Genomic DNA, 19,160 nt, shown 5'->3' with positions numbered 1-19,160 from the left:
TAATGGTCAAGTTCCAGGTTGTCTTATCCTTCCAGAGCCTTCTTGGCTACCTTTGATCCTCACTGTTTCTTTCTTCTGCATCTTTCAAAACTCAGCAGTTTTGGTTATCCCTTGAGCCTGTTTCTCAGCATCTTCTCTGGCTGTGTCTGCTCTGAATACCAAAGCTGTGACATATGGTTGTGGTGGATTTCCTGGCTGTCCTTTGCACTGGCTGACAGGGGAACAGGCAGCAGTGCTGCTGTGTGATGGTAGTGTGGGCTTGCTGCCCTTCAGCCACTTCCTCTAAATATAGTTCATGAAGCTGCCAGAGTGGTACCCTTTGTGGCCTGTTCCTAGAAGGCAGGTTCCATGTAACCTTATGGGGGAGAAAAGGCAGCTTGCAGCTTGCCTTCTCTGGTGGCAATAGCAGCAGTCAGTGAACATGGCTACATTTACCTTAATTTTTCACCTTGCATCCAGGACACACACTTCTCACCTAGCTGTTGTTACAACTTTAGAAAAATATTTCTTTGTTGCTGAAATACTACTAATTAGCAGCAGGAGACAATCTTCTTCTGCATTGCCTATTGAGGTCTTAAGTCTTCAAATGGAACAAATTAGATCAAAGGTGATGCTGAGCAGACTGTTGTCCTTACCCAGTCATTAGTACTGCATGCTGCAGATGTACATCTGTAAAGGTCATTCCATGTTTTATGGAAAGAAGGCCTCTTTTTAAATCAATTTTGCTTCAGCATGTGGAATACTGTATTTATTGAAGCCTTTCCAAATTGTAAGCAAAACCAGGAGAACATCTTCCCTTTACTGTCTGAACAAGCACTCTCTTTTATTAAAATGTGTTTACTGATGTAAGTCATAGAGGGACAAAACGAACCAACAGTATAATGTTATTGGAGTCTTTTCATGGAGAAAAAGCTGTTAAAATTCCAGCAGTGTGGGGGTTTGACTGTAGTATATATGATACTTACTGAAGTACAATTATACCAATTATACTCTGCATTATGTCCTGAATTTTGTACCTCATGGTGATGGATGTAATTATCAAGTTGACTGGAATACACACAGCGAAGAAATATTAGCGTTCCAGAAGTAGTGATGTTGAAATACCGCCTTGTTCCCCATGGAGCCTCATACTCCTCCTCATGCTAGCATCCTAATGGAATTCAGGTCAGGTATTTACAGCTAGAATATGAAATGAAGACTCAAATTGGAGAAGGATGGGGATTTCAGTATTCTTAATCAAACTAGAGTATATTCTCCTAGATAAAACTGGCTATGCATGGGTTTTAGGAAGAAAAATGTTGCAGGCTCCTATGGTAGACTTTGTTTGAAAACTCTTTGGCCAGCCAAAACTGAAGTATTTGGATATGAGATGCCCGAAGCTCAGTCATGGTATAAGACAGAAAACTTACAAAGCCTCCAATGCCATTTTGCTGTTGTCCTGATGAAAGGCCTGGAGAGGAGTGTGTGGTCATAGTCTGGGGATGTGGAAGGTAGGTAAGGTAGGGGTGTGACACAGGTATAAGGAAAAAGCACAAGCCAGTTGGACTGGAGTTTGGTTTTTCATCTGTGCCTTTCAGCTGATTTTCAGAGAAGGAGACAAACAGCATTTATGAATGCTGGGAATGTTGGTGGTTGGTTGCATGTTTGAAGACTGGTCCAGATCCACTGGTAGGACTGTAAGCATTGCCACAGGCTTCAGTCATGCTCGAACTCCAGGAGCAAACCAGCAACTTTACAGACCTTATGTAGAACCTCTAATTGATCCATAATACGATGGGCACTTGGAGGTGTTCCATGGCCTGTCTGAATGCCCTACCTCCTGAGCCTTTGGTGGCTCATTTTTTAAGCCACTATTTTTTTTCCTATGGTTTTGTGGAAATAGATCCATGGTGCATTCTCCATGAAGCTCTACTGTATCGATTTGAGCCTATATCAATGTAAGTGGAGGAATGCATTTGGTTAGCTCCTAGTAGCCTGATGACTGCGAAATAAGAGCTGGGCTCAATATTTGGACTTCATAGTAGTATTTGGAATTTAAGGTTACAGTTAGATGAATCTACCCACTGTGTACAAACAAACAATGTCTTGAAGATGAAGACCATTTGTGTTTGCTTCTCTCTAATCCAGAATTAAATCCACCTGCTTTTAGATAAAAAAGAGGGGGGAAATGGTCTTCAGTAGAAGTAATTTTAGAATATGTCAACCAGAAGATGTCCTTTGCTGCCATATTAGCAAATTTCAGGGAGGTATTCCAGGACAGGAGGATTTATGGAAAAGTAATTGTCAGGGGAAACATAGCAGGAGTTTAAAGAACTCTGTGTGGTAGTAAGCATATTCTACTTTCTAGTTGCCTTCTGCTCAGAGATGAAAAATCAAAGCAATTTTCCTGGCTGCAAGATAGAACTGTAAATCTCATTAATACAAAATAATGTAGATAACACAAACACATTTGCAGTCATGGCTTGTAAAAGCAGATAGGCCATTTCTGGGAGCCTCTTGAGAAAATCTGCAAGTGCTGTGGCAAGTTTTGACCTTGTGAGTATTTTATACCAAAACAAGTAACATTGTAATTAGAGGTGTGGGTTTGAGAGTGAAAGGTCAGATAATTCGCTAAAACCACTATTTAATGTACAATTCTCTGAGCACAGTTCTGATGTATAGGAAGTACTTGTGATTAAATCTGATGTGTTAAATCTCTGCTAATACTGTAGCACTTAATGGATTACAATGGAAAATCACAAGCATGAAAAACCACAGGAAGAACAGCGTGAGTCTTTAATTATGCAACCACTAAACAGGTTGCCTGTTTTTTCCTAATCAAACTTAGTAGCAGCTAGAGAAAATGTGAATTGTTGTTTTATGACAGTAATTCAACTTTCCTTTTAAAAAAATCTCCTGCTAGTAAACAGTACTGTGACATTTAAATATTCAGCAAGCCATTGCCCTTGGGGATAGGGCAAACACTGCTACCCAGCACTGCCTGCCTGAGACTTGGCTACTGGATCTTACTGCAGTGTCTCTCTGCCACAGATAGGGTTAGTAACAGCATTGTATGGGTGCCTGCTTCAGCACCCACTAATATTCTTGACATACAATTTGTTACTTAATAAATTAATGATGACCTAATCAGATCTGAACTGATGGGTTAGGATTTGAGGCAGTCCGTTAAAGTCACTGCCATGTTATGGGAAAGCCTCTGGAGTTTGCAGCTCAACTCATGATCAGAGAGATGAGAAGGGGCACAAAGAAATCTGTAGCCTGCTCATTTAGTCTATTTGTCCAGAGTCTGCTGTGATATGGCACAGATTAAAGCAAGCTGCAGTCTAAGCCTGATCCAGAGTCATTGAGCTGTACATCCTCAGTATGTGCCCTAAGGTATATTTAGTCCTGTGCTCATAAGTAAATTTGAGACAAAAGCTCTGCTTGCAGTATAAGACTGTCCCATCTCAATGGCCTCTGCTGTACACAGTGCTGCAGGAAATGGTGTGACCTTCTTCATTGTGGAGTTTGTGGCATTTGGCTAAACATGACCCAGACCAAAAGCCCATTTTAATAAGGGGTAGTAGCCATTACCTTCTCGACATCAGCCTTACATGGAGGCCAGCTATCAGATTTAGAAAACCATAGCTTCTGTGTCCAGTGGTAAAGGCCTATAAAGTGTTCAGTGGTACAAATAAACTGAGCACTGATTCTTTAGAAATAGGGATGAAGAATATTCAACAAAGTGAAAATTTCAATGGTTGTGTAAACCACTGCTTTCTCTACTGGTTGATTTCTTTCAGACTGCACCACATTGTCAATCTGGGTTATTCTTAGGAAACAGAATCATTCTTGATTTGCGCTGGCTGCATAAAGAATAAAAGGCTTGTGTATAGTTTTAGGTGCTCTTTTACTGTGAAACTTTGGAGCAAAGTCTTCTTTCTTCCTGCCAAAACCTTCAGTTTTGATGATAATAGAAAGACACTTAGCACAGTTTCTCTGTCAGCTGCTTTTAAGGTCTTGTTTAGGACTGATGCAAATGTCAGGGGCTGTGAAAGCAAGTTAAACTTTATAACTTCTCTGTGAGATTGCATCTTGTCAAAAATCTAATCCGTTATGCTTACACACTAGCATACCAACCCTTTCTACAAACAGGAAAAAGTGACGAAGAAAAACAAATAAAAGCTGCTTCTCTCTTCCATGTTGCCAGCCCTCACTTTTTTATGACACTGGCAACAGTAAAGAGACAAATAGCAGGAGTGCCCAGCTTGTAAGGAGATCTTTTTAAAACGTGGAGAGGTGTACATAGCTAGTTTGTTCCGCAGGACTGAAGTAGAAGTCCATTGGAATGGATTCTACAGTCTCTTGAAACGTTTGTGAACCCCAGATAATAATCCTTCACAGCTGAGATTTGTAGGGAAACTGGAAACCAGGTAAATGGTTGATTTTTAGTCTTTCCCTATTTCCTTTACGTCTGTTCTTCTACTTGGCATACTAGAAGGTCACACAAAGAGCTCCTACAATCCTGGCTGCTCTAATGAGGAAGTTAAGTATCCCAACGAAACTTGCTATTGGGAATGGAAAGGGGATATGGCAACAACTCCTTGGAGAAGCTTGTGCCAGCTACTAATTTAAGGCCGGGCAGCATGCATGAAGCATCTTAAATCCCACTGCCTCCCAAGCACTGTCACTCAGTTTTTCAACATCTCAGAGACTTTCTCTTGAGGTTATTCAGCATTTCACAGCCAAATGCTGTGTAACTGCTGCTGGGTGATTTTCATCCCTACAACAGGTGTGGCTGTTTAAGCCACATCACAGGTCTGCATTGCTGAGGCTCAACATTTCTTCATGCACAGGTATTAAATGGGATCACCACTTTGCAGGGAGTGATCCAAAAGATACAGATATAGTCTTTGTGGGCCCTTTATTCATGTAAACAAGCACTGTTGACTGCCACTAGAAGATACTTGTAAACTCCAGAAGTGGCAGTTTGAGTATACAGTTGTTTTGCACATAAACTGACAAGAACAAGAGTAGTCCTAGCATGATTTTGGAGAAATGCCTGCTATTGTCTTAACTCTTTTAATTCTGACATTGACAAAAGAGTCACATGGTGATTATCCAATTTTAATTTTAAAATCAAATTATAGGGGAACACAGAAGTAAATGGCTTTGTTCATGCACTGGCAGTTATCTTCTGTTTACCACTATTCCCAAGTAATTTGTTCTATCTGTCTTCCAACTGTGTTAACACTAGGACAACACTGCATTGAATTGTGCATGCAGAAAATCTGGTTGCTTTGTGCTAACTCACGATATGAATATGATCAGGCTGAAATACAACTGGCCAATAATATGTGTGAAATTCGAAATAAATTAGTTTCAATCAGAAGTGTGCTGGTAGTAAATGCTGTCTATTAAAAAGGGCTATGCAGAATTTAAAAGTATTTTATCAAATAACTAAAGTTTGCAGAAAACCAAACTGATTTAAGCGTCCAAACAAAATAAACTTTCTTCCATTTGTGGCACGCCACTTTTGGGTACAACAGTGTAGATTGCAGATAAATAAAAATCTGCTTTCAGTAATAAGCCAAAAGCACTAAAGAATGAAGAAGTGTTGAAAACATATTAGATTTTTAGATTTATTACTGGTTATTATATTATTATTATAGCTGGGAATAAATATCTTTAAAATTTTTATTTCATAATTTGACTTCATTAGAAAATCATACATGAGTTAGATCATAATTGATGTTAAATTGCAAGCACTTGTACATAAAATGTTCTAAAACTGATGAGCTGTGAAACTGTCTGCACACTGTGTCGTTTCCAAAACACTGTGAACTAGACTGTTGCTCCAAGTTAATTGCTCTACAAATTTAAAATGCTGAGTGGTGCTAATGCTTATATAGATTAGACTGGTCTCTTCTAATGTTCAAAATGTTTGTCTGCTGTGGAGATTAAAAAGTGGACCACAGGGAGAAAATTAGTTTTCAAAGGTATTTGAAAGGCCAGACTATATTCTGTTTAAATTGAATCAAATCATGCGAGAGATTAAGGATAGGCTGTTTGTGCAAAGAGAGTTTTGGACTAGGTTTTGAAATTATTCCTCCTTTCTTCTCTGCTGTGGTAGCTCAATATTTTAAGTCTCTCCAAACGGCTTCAAGAACAGGGTTCAGAAAACATGCAAGCCTCTTAATAAGAAGGTGACCTTTACTCTGTGGTCTCAGCAAGCTCGGGTAACATGTGCTTTGCTAGAAACAGGGCAGGGTCACTGTATTGAAAGCAGCCATGTTAGATTTGCCTTCATTTTTTAACTATACCAAGATGAATGGGAGTGTGATACCAAATTTATTCCTCACTGTCTGTAGTTCCTCCAGGTGAATGATGTGCTTCTTCAGACAGTGAGCTTCAGTAAGGCAGCATCTCACTAACTTCAAGGAACCTCTTAGGTATTTGGGTCACCCGTGTGACTTTCTGTTGTACTGAACAGGATTGGAACTGAGAACTGTCTAGAGCTGAAAGAGTGGCTATGAGAAGATACATGTCAGAAAATACCAAGGGTCCTTGAGGACAGTGAAGCAATGAAAAAACCTGAGATTTATTTCTGTAGCTTCTGTTAGTCTAATGAGGTTTAGTTGTCCTAGACTTGCAGCTAAGATCAAAGAGAATCTTTAAAACATTGGCATAGGGGAGACGAAAGATTGAGCAATTTGCCAGGGGCTGCTTGTGAGCCTCTCTGAGGGCTGATGGGAATGAAAAGATAAATGAAAGTGACATCAAGTGAAGCAAGAAGCTGTCTTTGCCCATAGTTGAACTGGACATAACTGGGTTGAATAAGACTTACTATTGCTTTCAAGGAAAGATTAAAGTTTAGGAAAGGGTCACTGTGCAGAATATGAATAAATACCACAGGAAAAAGTGCAAGTATAATTTGAGTTCAAGGCTTAGCTGAACTGACTAGTAAAGTATCTTTGTGTCAGGATAATTCCCCTTGTGTGAGGGCTTTTCAGTGATCACTCCACTGTAATTGCTTTTCTGTATCTGTAAATCAGTATTTACATGTGTTCCTGGCTGTCTTATCACATTATGACTTCTGTCCAGAGGACCCTTTCTCTCCAAGCAGAGAGGAAACCTGTCACCCATGAAAATGTATTGGAGCTCCTTTCTGAAGGTTATTTTAGACTGGATTAGAAAGGTATTTGTCAGGACTGATGTATGTATACTTGATGATCTCTTGAGGTCCATTTCCAACACTGAGATTCTAGATACATTTGAAATTAGAGCACCAGCTTTTGGGCAGTAAAAAGAAAGTCCTCTTTGATTAAAGACTGCTTTCTTTTTCAAGGAAGACTCAGGATGCTGGGGTCCAGCATTGTCTTGTTTGTAGGTTTGTTGCCCTGGCTGCCATGGATATGAGTGAAGTTCATGAGCCTCATTATTCTTGGGGAGGCTGACCATCCAATTCAGCACTGTTTGCTGCTGATTTCAATCAGAGAAAGAGAATGTGCATATCTAAGCTGCTGCAGAATAACAATGTGTGCTGGGGCCTTGGGGAGGCCAATTTTAGCCTGTGACAAGAATTAGCAGACTAAGGCCTGGAGAGGCTATGGCTCTGTAAGCAGATGCTGAGACAGCCTTGTCCAACCTATAGTGGCTGAGGACACTTGCACCTAGATTTTAGTGACTGCTGGAGTTGTGGCTATGGCATGTCTCCTTTAATGCTTGAGGAAGTTATTTAATGAAAACATCAGCAATGTTTCATGAAAGCATTTTGGAATAATATTTCTTGAGTATTCTTATGAAACCATAAATATTTTTTCACAGGAAAATTGTATTTTGACGTTTAGTGTGAGCTATTTTTTGAAATGTTTTCTGACTGAAAAGCTTGTCTGAGTTTTAGAATTCTGACTTCATTTTTTAAAATACTCCATTTATATTGTAATAAAAAGTTATTAAGGTGGAAAAAATAATGAGGATGTAATCTAGTGAGTTCTTAGTGGACATTTTTCATTAACTTCATGAAATCTTGCAGCTTATTTGTTTTGTGTTGTCTTACTCCATATTAAAGTTCTGTTTATTTTTTTTCCCTCTTTGTTTTCACAGAATATCAGAAATAGTTAATGAAATGTCAAGGATGATGGTATGGAATGATTTGCAAATATTTCTAAAATTAATTTCCATATTTCTTGTTTGATGATTTCAACCCTGTTTTGGGAGGCCTGATTTTTTATGGAACTTGAATGAAACATTAGTACCTTTCAATAAGTACAGATATGTATATATACATATATGAACCTACATGAACGTAAAGCAATTAGTATTTGTTCTTTAGCCTTACTGAATGCAATTATTAAAATTTTGTGAAAGCTTTGGTACAAAAGTGGAAACATTTGAGTCAAATCCACATCAGTCAAAATGATGGAAGTTGAAAATAAATAGTATGGGTGTTCATGTTTAATTACAGTTCAGGAATATGCCATTGTTTGGGAAAAAAAATGTATTTACATTTGACCTTGAAATTACTAGTGTGTAACTGGCTTTCAGCTTGGCCTTCTGCAGAGCACCTAGGACAGCTATGACAGTAAGCACCAACACATGGCTTGGGCCACCAGAGGTGCTTTGGGCAGTAGCAGAGGGCTCAGGCTTCCAGAAGGCAGAAATTGGGGCTGGCTGCTTCCAGTAATGGGGGGTGGGGGGTGGGGGGTGGGAGGGGGGGTGTGTGGGGTGGGGAGTGTGTGTCTGCAGCATGCTGTTCTTGAAGAAGAGCCCTTCTTCCTGGAACATGATCTCAAGCCAAGTGGTGTTTTTTTCATGAACGACTCCTTTACTGATGTTTTCCACGGAGTGGCTCACAGGAAGGCTCTCCGGAGTGAGCTGTTGAGCAGTCAGGCTGATTGCTGTGTGGCTGTGAAAGGGTACTGATGAGTCACTTCACTGCATTCTTGGCAGGTCCAAGGGCTCTCCCTTACTGAGCTGTCTGGCCCTCTGAATGAAGTTAATCCCAAAGTCTAATTTCTTCTCTTTTCCTCTCAGCTTCCCCTGCTGAAGCTCTGGAAGGCAAAACACTGCTTCATTTACTACAGGTTTCACAAGAGAACTGAAAATAGCAGATGGTTGTTATTCTTTCCAATTTCCATCACAGATTAAAAAAAAAACCCTTGTAATTGCACTACTGTCCTTATGGCTTTTCCCCCAGTGTTGAGACTAGACATGTTAATATTCTTGTCTTGCAGCTTTTGTTTAAAGTAAAATTTACTCCTTGTGTCTTCATGGTGTCCATGCATATACCGGTGTGTGGCATTGAGACTGTTCAGGGGAGTCTGGCATTGAGATTGGTAGCAGTGCTGTGAGAGGCTTGTTAAGTGGGAGAACAAGGGTGGGAAGGACTTAGTAGTTTGCATTAACAGGGTTGATAGTAGTGTAGGTACCTATTTTGAAGTATTTATTACACCTTTGTTTTTGTGCCCAGGAGGCTGAAGTTTGTCTAGATGTCAAACAAGATGTAGAATGAAAAAATTTGCCAGACTAGTTTCTCTAAGGTGCAGAAAAAGCATAGCTGTTTGTCTAGAGCAGATGGCAGGGCAGTGCTGCTTTGTATTGTTACCATTGTTATAAACCACCATATCCTAAAATTTCTTTTATGTCTTTGGCAAATGGTGTAAAATTTCTGCAAGAAATGCTTTGAACAGGAGGGAGTATGTGTTCTTAGCTTCTTGATACCTCTACACAGATACCTCTCTGTTTTTGTTAATTCTCATGTGACTCCAAATTGCTGCTATATCATGTTCTCCCAAAAGAGTATCTTCTGCCTCTTAATATGTTTTGCAGCCTAAAATATTCTGTTCAAATGCTATAAGGTACACTTGTTAAAATGCTAGGATGAAGTGCTATGGCCTGTGCCTCATACTGTGGTGGAGTGCAGCACTATGAAATGCTCCGCTCCTGCCCCAATGTGCAGTGCAACCTATTGCAACCAAATGCCCTTTACAAAATGTTTCCAAGAGTTTAGACTGCCTCTGGCTCTTGTGTTCACCAAGCAGGGGAGTAGCAGTTGAGATCTTCCTTCCCAGCTCTCCTCAGTTTGGGAGTGTCTGTGTTCTCATTGACCTATGTATTGTGCCTCTCAGCTGGGAGATCATTCTGTCTGTGCTCTGTAACCTTGACAAGTAGCTTCATCATTGCCAGAAGTCTGTCTTCTTTTGATTTATTCTTGGCTGTCTTGCAAGTATCCTTCAGTTCTCTGATCTGCAGGGCCTCCGTTCTGTGACTCAACCAGAGGAATTTAGTTATGTGTCCTTGTGTTGACATTTTCTGAAAGACTCCTCTTTTTAACCCCACAGGATAAGGAAGGCTGTGTTTCTGCCTGACTCCAATAGAACATGTGATGGTGACTGTGGGGATGAACAATCACAAATGGATTTCTCCTGCCAGTGGCAACGTGACTAAGGAGTGGCAGCCAACCCAGAGGTATATATACACTGAAGTTGTAGTAGGATGTGGTGGTAGATGTGGGTCTAAACCATCATAAGATGATAGTCCGTGGTAGTTTTGTAAGAACAGAATTTAGTATATTCTGAGAGAAGTTTAAAAGACAATCTTGTGGCAGATGATCTGCCTGAAGAATTGCGTTCACGCAGTTCAGTGACATAACTTTGAGACTTATGAAAACTCTCTTCCCGCCTTTGAATCATGGCTAAGTCAGCTGTGATGCTAGAAAGTGATCCTTGCTTTTATGTTTCTACAGTTGGATAGAGCAATGCCGAATGTGCAGTACACAATTTGTAGAGGAGAAGTATTTTGGCTTTTTGATGTGGCTTTGATGTATGCTGTTGTCATCTAAGTAGTCTCAAGAGGGATTGTGTTGGTGCTTGCATGTGTTGTAAATGAGGAAGCATGTGCTGGTTTCTTCTGTTTTCTTCTCAGAGATGATATTACACTTGTTTGGATCGTTCACACAAGGAGGAGGAAATGTTTTGTAGGGAGACATTGCTTGTGAAATATATAAAAGAAAAAATAATCTCTTCTATGGAACCTTTAGGTAGGAAACTGGTTTCTGGGGAAAGCTGTGAAGAATCAAGTCCATTGTATAGAAAATTCTTCCTCCCCCCCCGCCCCCCCTAAAACTAAAGAAGAAACCAGTAGTGCCTCAAGTAAATTCAGACAAAACACAATAACAATAGTTTACCCATTTTGTTCACTGCAGTCAGTGAATGCCTGCTCTCAGCTGGGGGTTGGCTATTTCCAGGGCTGTAGAAGTATCCTAAGCTGGAGGATTTGTGCCACTTTGATATTGTGACTATTGACTTCTTCAATGTTCATTTTTAACAACACAGAATTTTTGTCACTAAAATAATTTCATAGGGAAAACCCCCAAACCACAACTAACTTTCCTGTTTCTAACACCCATTACACGCTGTTCCCAATGATCATTCAGCACCTTTGCTGGCATTTCCCATAACCTGCAAACACATTTGCTAGGTAGATTGTTTCTGTGACCCCAAGGATAAGCTTTTCCTTGCTATAAAGCTATACCTTTTAACTAAAGGATACAAATATTTGAATAAAGTAACATTCTATTCTATATAATTCAAAAACCTTGAGGAACTTGGGAACTCATACTGAAAGTTTTAGGGTGTTTTCACAAATGCTGAATAGAGCAAAACAGAAATGGGAGTCAAATGAAAACCACAGTGTGGCTGATGTCAAGAGGTCCCTTACTAGTTTGTCTACTAATAGCCTTTCTCTGAATGTGAAAGTGTATGTCATGTGTTCAGTGTAGCAGCAATGACTAGCTATTGAGAACAGAGCTGAAATACCATATCTCATTTTGCTGTAAATGAGGGGAAAAAGGCTTCTCATTATCAGGGCTGTTATGTAATAGAGATTAGAGCTGGTCAAATTATTTTGTTAATATTACTTAAAAACCAATTGCCAACCAGTTCCACCTTCTGTAGATCCTCTTGTAACACAGTGGTCACTACTGAGTAGATCTTCTAACAGGTAACTTTTAGGCTGTTTGTGCAGGAGCTCAGAGTGCCTTACTTTGTTGTTTTTTTGTTGTTTTTTTTCATTAAGTATGGTTGGTCAGCTAAGTAATATAGAATTGGACTTCTAAATGTGTTTACTGGGTTTCAGTGCCTCAGTTTTTGAATCATGCTTTTCACAGTGGTGTGGTTGTGTGTTGTCCTGTCCTCCTCCATCCCAAAACTTCTATGCTATCTAGGCAGTTCTGGTAGATGAATAGCTACCATTTTGATGACATGTATGTAAGGTTTATTGTTTGGCAAACAATAAGCATTGTTTGATATCTGGATATATGTGGCATCATTTCCTCTGAATTAATTGAATATGAGGAACAGAAACATGGTATTCTTAAAAGCATCTTAATTTTATGTCACATGTCAAACTTGGTTCCTATTGTGCTAGAAACACTTGTGCATGCTTGAAAGCTCTATGCTTCAGAGAGCATTCCCTTTTTCACAAGGGACACAACCTGGCTGAGTATAATGACACACTCTTTGCCCAGGGTCCTGGTAGGTACCTGTTTCCAACAACACCTGCATGTCTGAAGTAATTTAAGAATGGCTGATACCTACAGCATGTTGGCTTTTAAAAGCAAATGATTGCATGCTCTGGGTATCACAGACAAGAGTACCAGGAAAGAAAAGCTTGATTGTGGTTTAAATGCAGCAATCACTTGTTCAGGTACTGGATATGTAAGTCTTATTAAGAAAACGACTGCATGTTAAATCACATAAATCCAGTAAGTGAGAATGCTAATTTGAGGATTATGTGTGAAACGGCTATCTATTTGGTCAATTACCAGGGACACTACCTGAAGTTAAATATGCTTTAGCAGACAATCATTCTTTTACTGTGGTATTTTAACTGGTTAAGCTGCTGTTTCCTTGAATATGGCAACAGACAAGTCTTTCATCATTAACAGCTGCAGGATATGAAGACCCATTTGTGTTTAACTCAGTAAGAATTTAACCTATAGTAAAATTCTTGTACCTCAGTTTTGAGTGTAGTTCAGTTTCCACCACTGCTTAGATCGATAAGGCAGGTTAGATCTGACAACGGAGTGGATAGTTCCTGAGAAATCTGAAGTGGATTGTGGAAGTGATTATTACACATTTGACAATGACAGCTTTCTGCGTGGTTTAGAGTCCTTTCATTTATTTAGGGCTTTGTATCAAAAGGCAGAAAAATAGTGATAAATTGTATTTATTAGAAACCCTGCTCTGAGTTCCAGGGCATGCTGCACTGAATGGGTAGTATAATGTACTATGCAAAAATAACTGTATGTGTCTGAGATGACTTTGGTTGTCCAAAATAATGCTACATGCCTGTACTTACACAACTAAGTCCTGTTTTCAGTTTCTGAAGCCAGGAAAGCTGCTTGGTAGATGGTAGGATTGATGATTTGAATGTTGTAGAAGGAGCTCCTCTACATAAATACGAAGCAGTAGTTGGTAGACACTAGGATGATGAGCTTGACAGCCTTAAATGTATTTTCTGTGGTAATGTTTTTAGAAATTGTGACAAATACTGTCAGAAAAAGATTCCCCCATTGCTTAATGAAAATGGTGGTTTCTGCATTGAGATTTTTTAAATGCATTCTGCTTTCCTAAATCCTCTAGAAAACATCTTTGTCATAGAGCACCTGCATTCATAGAGCACAGGTATTCAAACAGTTGACAGAGGCAGTACAGAACGTCATTAAGAAACAAAACTTGTTGATGCAGCCTGCAGTTCTCTTTGGATAAAGTAGATATTGCCATTACCTTCCACTGGTGTGAAAAGGAGCAGTTCAGCAGAAGCCTTTCTGCATTAATAATAGGGTAAAGCTGAATTGTACAACTGTTAGTTGTACCATTGTTATGATGCTGTAGGGGTTGACTAACACTTCTGAAAACATTTTGGAAGTCGGAGTGGGATAGGATCTATCATAAAATCATAACTTTTCATTGTTTGCTGTGTATTAAATCTAAACAGGAGCTGCACACATACAGGAGAAGGTACCATTTTGTCACCTAGCATTTTGAATTCTTGTTTTTCTTGTGTAGGTAGCAAAGTAGAGTTTATGGATCCAGGCCCTGTGGAATATAGGTTATTTCTAACTGCCTGGTGTGGTTGATAAAACCTTTTAAGCTTAAGGCAAGCCTGACTTCATAGCTTTTTATGCCTTTCTTTTATTTTTGTAACATAATAGAGCATTTGAGAAAGCTATTTCTGTCTGAGGATAGATCAAAAACCCTGTGTAGAGATTCTTAGTCATTCTCTGTCTTTAGGGGTTTGCAGATAAATTCCTATAGAAGTCTGTGTGCCTAATTCCTTTGAAATTTCACAGAGCTTGCCTATTTGTGCCCAAGCTTCATTTAGATGTTCAGCTGGAGAAGTCAGTATACTTGAATTTCTACCAAATAAGGATTAAATTTAGGCAGCCTAATCTTTTCAAGAGCTTTAGTTTGTTGGGGGTGGTGGTTTTGGTTTATTTGTTTGTTTTTTAAGAAAATCCCTACTGGATATTGAGTCTTGTAATCATTTAGCAGTCTGAATGCTTTTCTTTGGCTGGAACTTACTCTCCCACAAATTTATCAGAAGCTTCAGAATTGTTCTCACTCAAGCTGCTGCCTTTCTGAATTTGCGACAGATCCAATCCTTCCAAAAGACCAGAAGGAGGAAGTTTCAACTCTGAGCCTTCTCTGCCACATCTTAAATGTCTCTTTGGGTTGGTGATACTACTTTGTCCCTGAGGGTGTGGACTGTTGCCATGACCAGCAGTGCACATGAGAGAGTAGGGCCTGTGCTGAATGTTGTGTGGCTACAAGTTGTACGTGTGCATCTTGTTTTAATACCATGACATGTAAGTTTAACAGATCCCAGGAAACAGCCCACTGGAAACTGCTAACATGGAAATATAATCTAGTGCATACAATTTCATTTAACCTGGGGCTCCTTTACACCTGATTTTTCCTGGATGGATTGTTTTTTCTCCCTTGGTAGACTTTAGAGATGACATAGCTTTGCTTTGGTGTTTTATTATGGATATAGATTTGTGTTTCAGGAGTAAATTAATGATACTATTTCTTGAATAAAAGTATTTTCTTTATGAGTTTAGATGCTCTTTTTATATAAAGCCTCTTCTCTCCCATCACCTGTCTTTAAACTGTTAATTACACTGAACTTTTGCTGGGCAGCTGGCTAAGTGGATTGCAGCAATTGTAAACCCTTCTGTACTGCTCTGTGATGTTTTCATTACATTTGTAAAGCCAGCAGAGTATATGGTGCTCTTTTTCAATGCAGTCCACATTCAATCATTTCAGCAGAGCACTGTCAGCATTCCTATTAAAATATTAAATCTCGAAGTGCTACTGCTCTAGTCAGAAATGCCTGCCTGTGGGTCAGTTACCCCTCATTTATAGCATCCTTGCAGGTACTTTGGCTGGTGAGTGGTTAGTTACTTTAATATGTCAGGGAAAAGAGCTGTCCTTTTAATTAAGTGTAGTGATTGTCCTATACACTGAAGTTCAGAAGCACCTCCTGTTTCTATCCACTGCCGTTGAGAGCTGTCAGTTTCAAAGGAGCAATCAACTTAAAACTGCTTTATAATTTTATTTGCTGTGCACTAGGCTATTGATTACTTTCTTTGTCTTGATCCTCTTTTGTTCAGGGTATAAAGTATTTCAGAGTTTTAGGATACTTCTCAAAGGGTTTACTTGTTTGCTACAAATACTGGTTAAGAGATATGCCTGATAGACTTCTTTGTATGGAAGTTTTGAAGTCTGGGTTCACAACTAATTACTGCAAGGGTACAGAATAAAGTGGAATAGCTCAAAACTTTCCTTTTTTCCATGCCTATTGTAATGGACTTCTTAAAATCATTTGAGAGAGAAAATTTATTTGCTCTAAAAGACACTTGAAACTTCAGTTTGGAATCTGAACAAAATGGAACTTTGAGAGAATGAAATTTATGGAGTAATTTCTTTTGGAATAATAAATATGTATGATGAGTTTATAGTTGCCAGGTACAAAGGTCAATTTCTATTCCGTTGTAGAGAACTGGGGCTTTGACTTTGTGTTAAACAATGAGCATCATTGCTATCTGAGGTTGGGAAGCCTTTCTTGAGTTGTGGCATGTCAACAGTACACCCAGAAGGTGCAAAATTGTGTAGGCTTTGGTCATTTGATTGCTAGAGCCCTGTTGGGATGCCCTGGGGCTAGAAAGTGGAGGGGGAAGCTCTTGTCCTCGATTGTAGCATGTTCAAGTGGTCAGCAGTAGTGAAGGAGTACAACCTTTTTTCCCCTGACTGTAGACGAGGGATGCTGTGTAACTGTGCTGGCAGCGGTCATGTACTCCTTGTGCCTGGCAGAATACAGCTTTAGAGTGATAGCCTTGATCAAACTCACAATCTGGTGGATCAGATGTGTTGGAGGCTGTAGGGTCCAATATAAGAAGAGATTTCCATACACCACTCTGGCTTTCCATCAACACAACACCTAAACCCACGTATTGTATCCAGGCATCCTGACATCCACTTGTGTGTGTGTGTGTGTCAGACTGAGGAAGAGCTAAAAGTCCAAGTGTGTTGCACTGGTGGTCATGTCAGACGTACGGTACCTTGTATTTTATGTTTCAACAAGTGCATTTTAAGAGCATCAGTGATGTCTCTTCCTGTGAGAGCATGGTATGGAGTGAAGAACTTAGTGTCCATCTCCTTAACATTAGCTAGGTTCCAGAGTCAATACCTCTGGCACCTGTAGGAGAATGGTTGTCCCTGGACCTTGTGATTCCCGTTTCACTTAGTTCCTCCTTAGTATCTTGCTTTTGTAATTTTGAATAGTATTGTGTCTAATTACTTCAGAGGTGTGTCCTTATAGGTGTGCAGATAAACTGTCTCTTCAGCATCTAGTTTCTTGTATCAATAGAATTAATGGCACAGTTTCTGTAGCTAGGACAGTTTCCAGGGTGTAATGCACTTCTTGCAGTGGTCCTATGGTGATCCTTTAACACAGAGTATAAATCCCAGTTTAACCCTGCAATTTCAACAATACCAGTGCTTGGGGAGCTGTAGAAAATAAGGTCCCCATGACTTGTAGCGGCATTTCAAAGATCATTTTGCTTTGTATAGACCTCAAATAAACCTCTGCTCGGTTTGTTTTCCACTACACTATATTAAAATACATCTGCTTAGTTTCACAGCAGTTTTCTACAAGCATCAGTCTCTTATATATGAAAAGATGTTTGAACTTGATCATACAGTTTATCTTAAAAGTTAACTGGAAACAATACAGACTCGTGCCAACCTTGCCCCACAGTGGCTGAAGATGATCGGACATAAGCACTGGTACAGTAGGCAATGTGTTTTGTAAGCTCTGTTTATAATGATGAGCAAAAAAATTATCTGTTTTTTACAATAAACTGGTATCTTTGTTTTTCCCCCAGTAAATATCATCCTTGTTTGCTATCAAGTTAAACTGGATTTGAAAATACGCCATTAGAATTGTGTTCCTAACTTCCCATTTACTTTCTTTTATTAAAAAGAAAATCAAGTCAACAGCACAGGGGATAACAATCTTTGTAGAAATTATTTACTGTGAATGCATAGGTAATTCATTGGGAATCTAAGGAAAAAGAATCTAAATCACAATGGCTCTGACTGTCCTTTTACAGAGGAAAAAAAAGGGAGGGTTGGGTGGGAATGAAGCTCCTGTGGAGATAATTGAAGCTGAAATAGTTCTTTTGCTCTTGAGAGGAGGCTGCAGAAAGCAAATTGTGTGAAAAGAACAAAAGGGGAAATGTCATGTGTCAGCCCTCCCCATTTTCTTCTTGGCTGCATGCCCAAGACTTGTATTAAACTTTGCCATAGCAACAATATCAGTGAGGTGTTTTCCAGATCAGAGTGTACTTCTTGTTGCAGGTTTAGGGTGTAGAGATCTGGAAACTGTTTATCTATAAGGTTATACTTCACTAAACATGCGCCTTTGGAATAAATGGGTGACCAGAAACATTTTAAAAACAAAAGCAAAATAACCAAAAAGCAAACACCCTCTCCACCCCTGACACTTAAACCCCCCCAAAACTGCAACAAAACAGAGCCAACTCTGTAAGAAAATTGATTATTTTTTTTTTTCCCCTTTGGAAGAATTAAGGAGATGCCATGCTTGAAAGGGCATGGGAAACGACTAAGCTGTAAGCTCTTTGACATTCCCTACTGAAGAGAATTGAAAATAACAGATAATTTTAGTTTAAAATACCAGGAATCAAGTGTCACTCATATGCATTTGTATAATTTCTGATAACAATGTAGTACAATTCATAGAATCATAGGATGGTCAGGGTTGGAAGTGACCTCTGAAGGTTATGCAGTCCAACCTCCTCTGCAGTCATCATGGGCATCCTTCACTAGATAAGGTTGCCAGAGCCCTGCTGAGCCTCATCTTGAATACTTCCAGGGCCCCAGTAACCTCCCCAGGCATCCTGTTCCAGTGTTCCACCACCCTCATGGTACAGGACTTGTTCCTAACATCCAATCTAAATCTACTCTTTAGTTTAAAACCATTGCCCCTCATCCTATCACTGCATGCCTTTGTAAACAGTTTCTCTCCACCCTTCTTGTAGGCCCCCTTCAGGTACTGGAAGGTTGCTATTAGGTCTGCCTGGAGCCAGGCTGAACACTCCCAGCTCCCTCAGCCTGTCCTCATAGCAGAGGTGCTCCAACCCCCTGATCATTTTTGTGGCCCCCCTCTGGACCCGCTCCATCAAATCCATGTCCTTCCTGTATTTAGGGCTCCAGAGCTGGCTGTAGTGCTGCAGGTGAGGTCTCACCAGAGCAACATTAACTGCAACTTTTAGGAATGCAGCTCATGATTGCACAGTGCAGTAATTTCATAGAATCACAGAATCATAGAACTGTTTTGATTGGCAAAGGCCTTTAAGATAATCAAGTCCAACCACTGACCTAACACCACCATGGCCATTTGTGAGAGCCCCATGACTCTATTGTCTGTGTGTGACATACCTGTTCTGAATAGCCAGGGTGATGGCTTTGGTAGCCCTTAGTAGCTCTCCAGAAGAGCCACTGGCCTGGCAGAATGGCTTAGCAATGAAACAAGGTGGGAATTCCTCTGACCCTTGTTTTAAAACCACTGCAACAGTGCCCTGGAAAGACCTA

Source organism: Indicator indicator, chromosome 10 (assembly GCF_027791375.1).
Source record: "Indicator indicator isolate 239-I01 chromosome 10, UM_Iind_1.1, whole genome shotgun sequence".
In the NCBI taxonomy this organism is placed as follows: Eukaryota; Metazoa; Chordata; class Aves; order Piciformes; family Indicatoridae; genus Indicator; species Indicator indicator.
Note: the sequence above shows the minus strand (reverse complement) of the source record.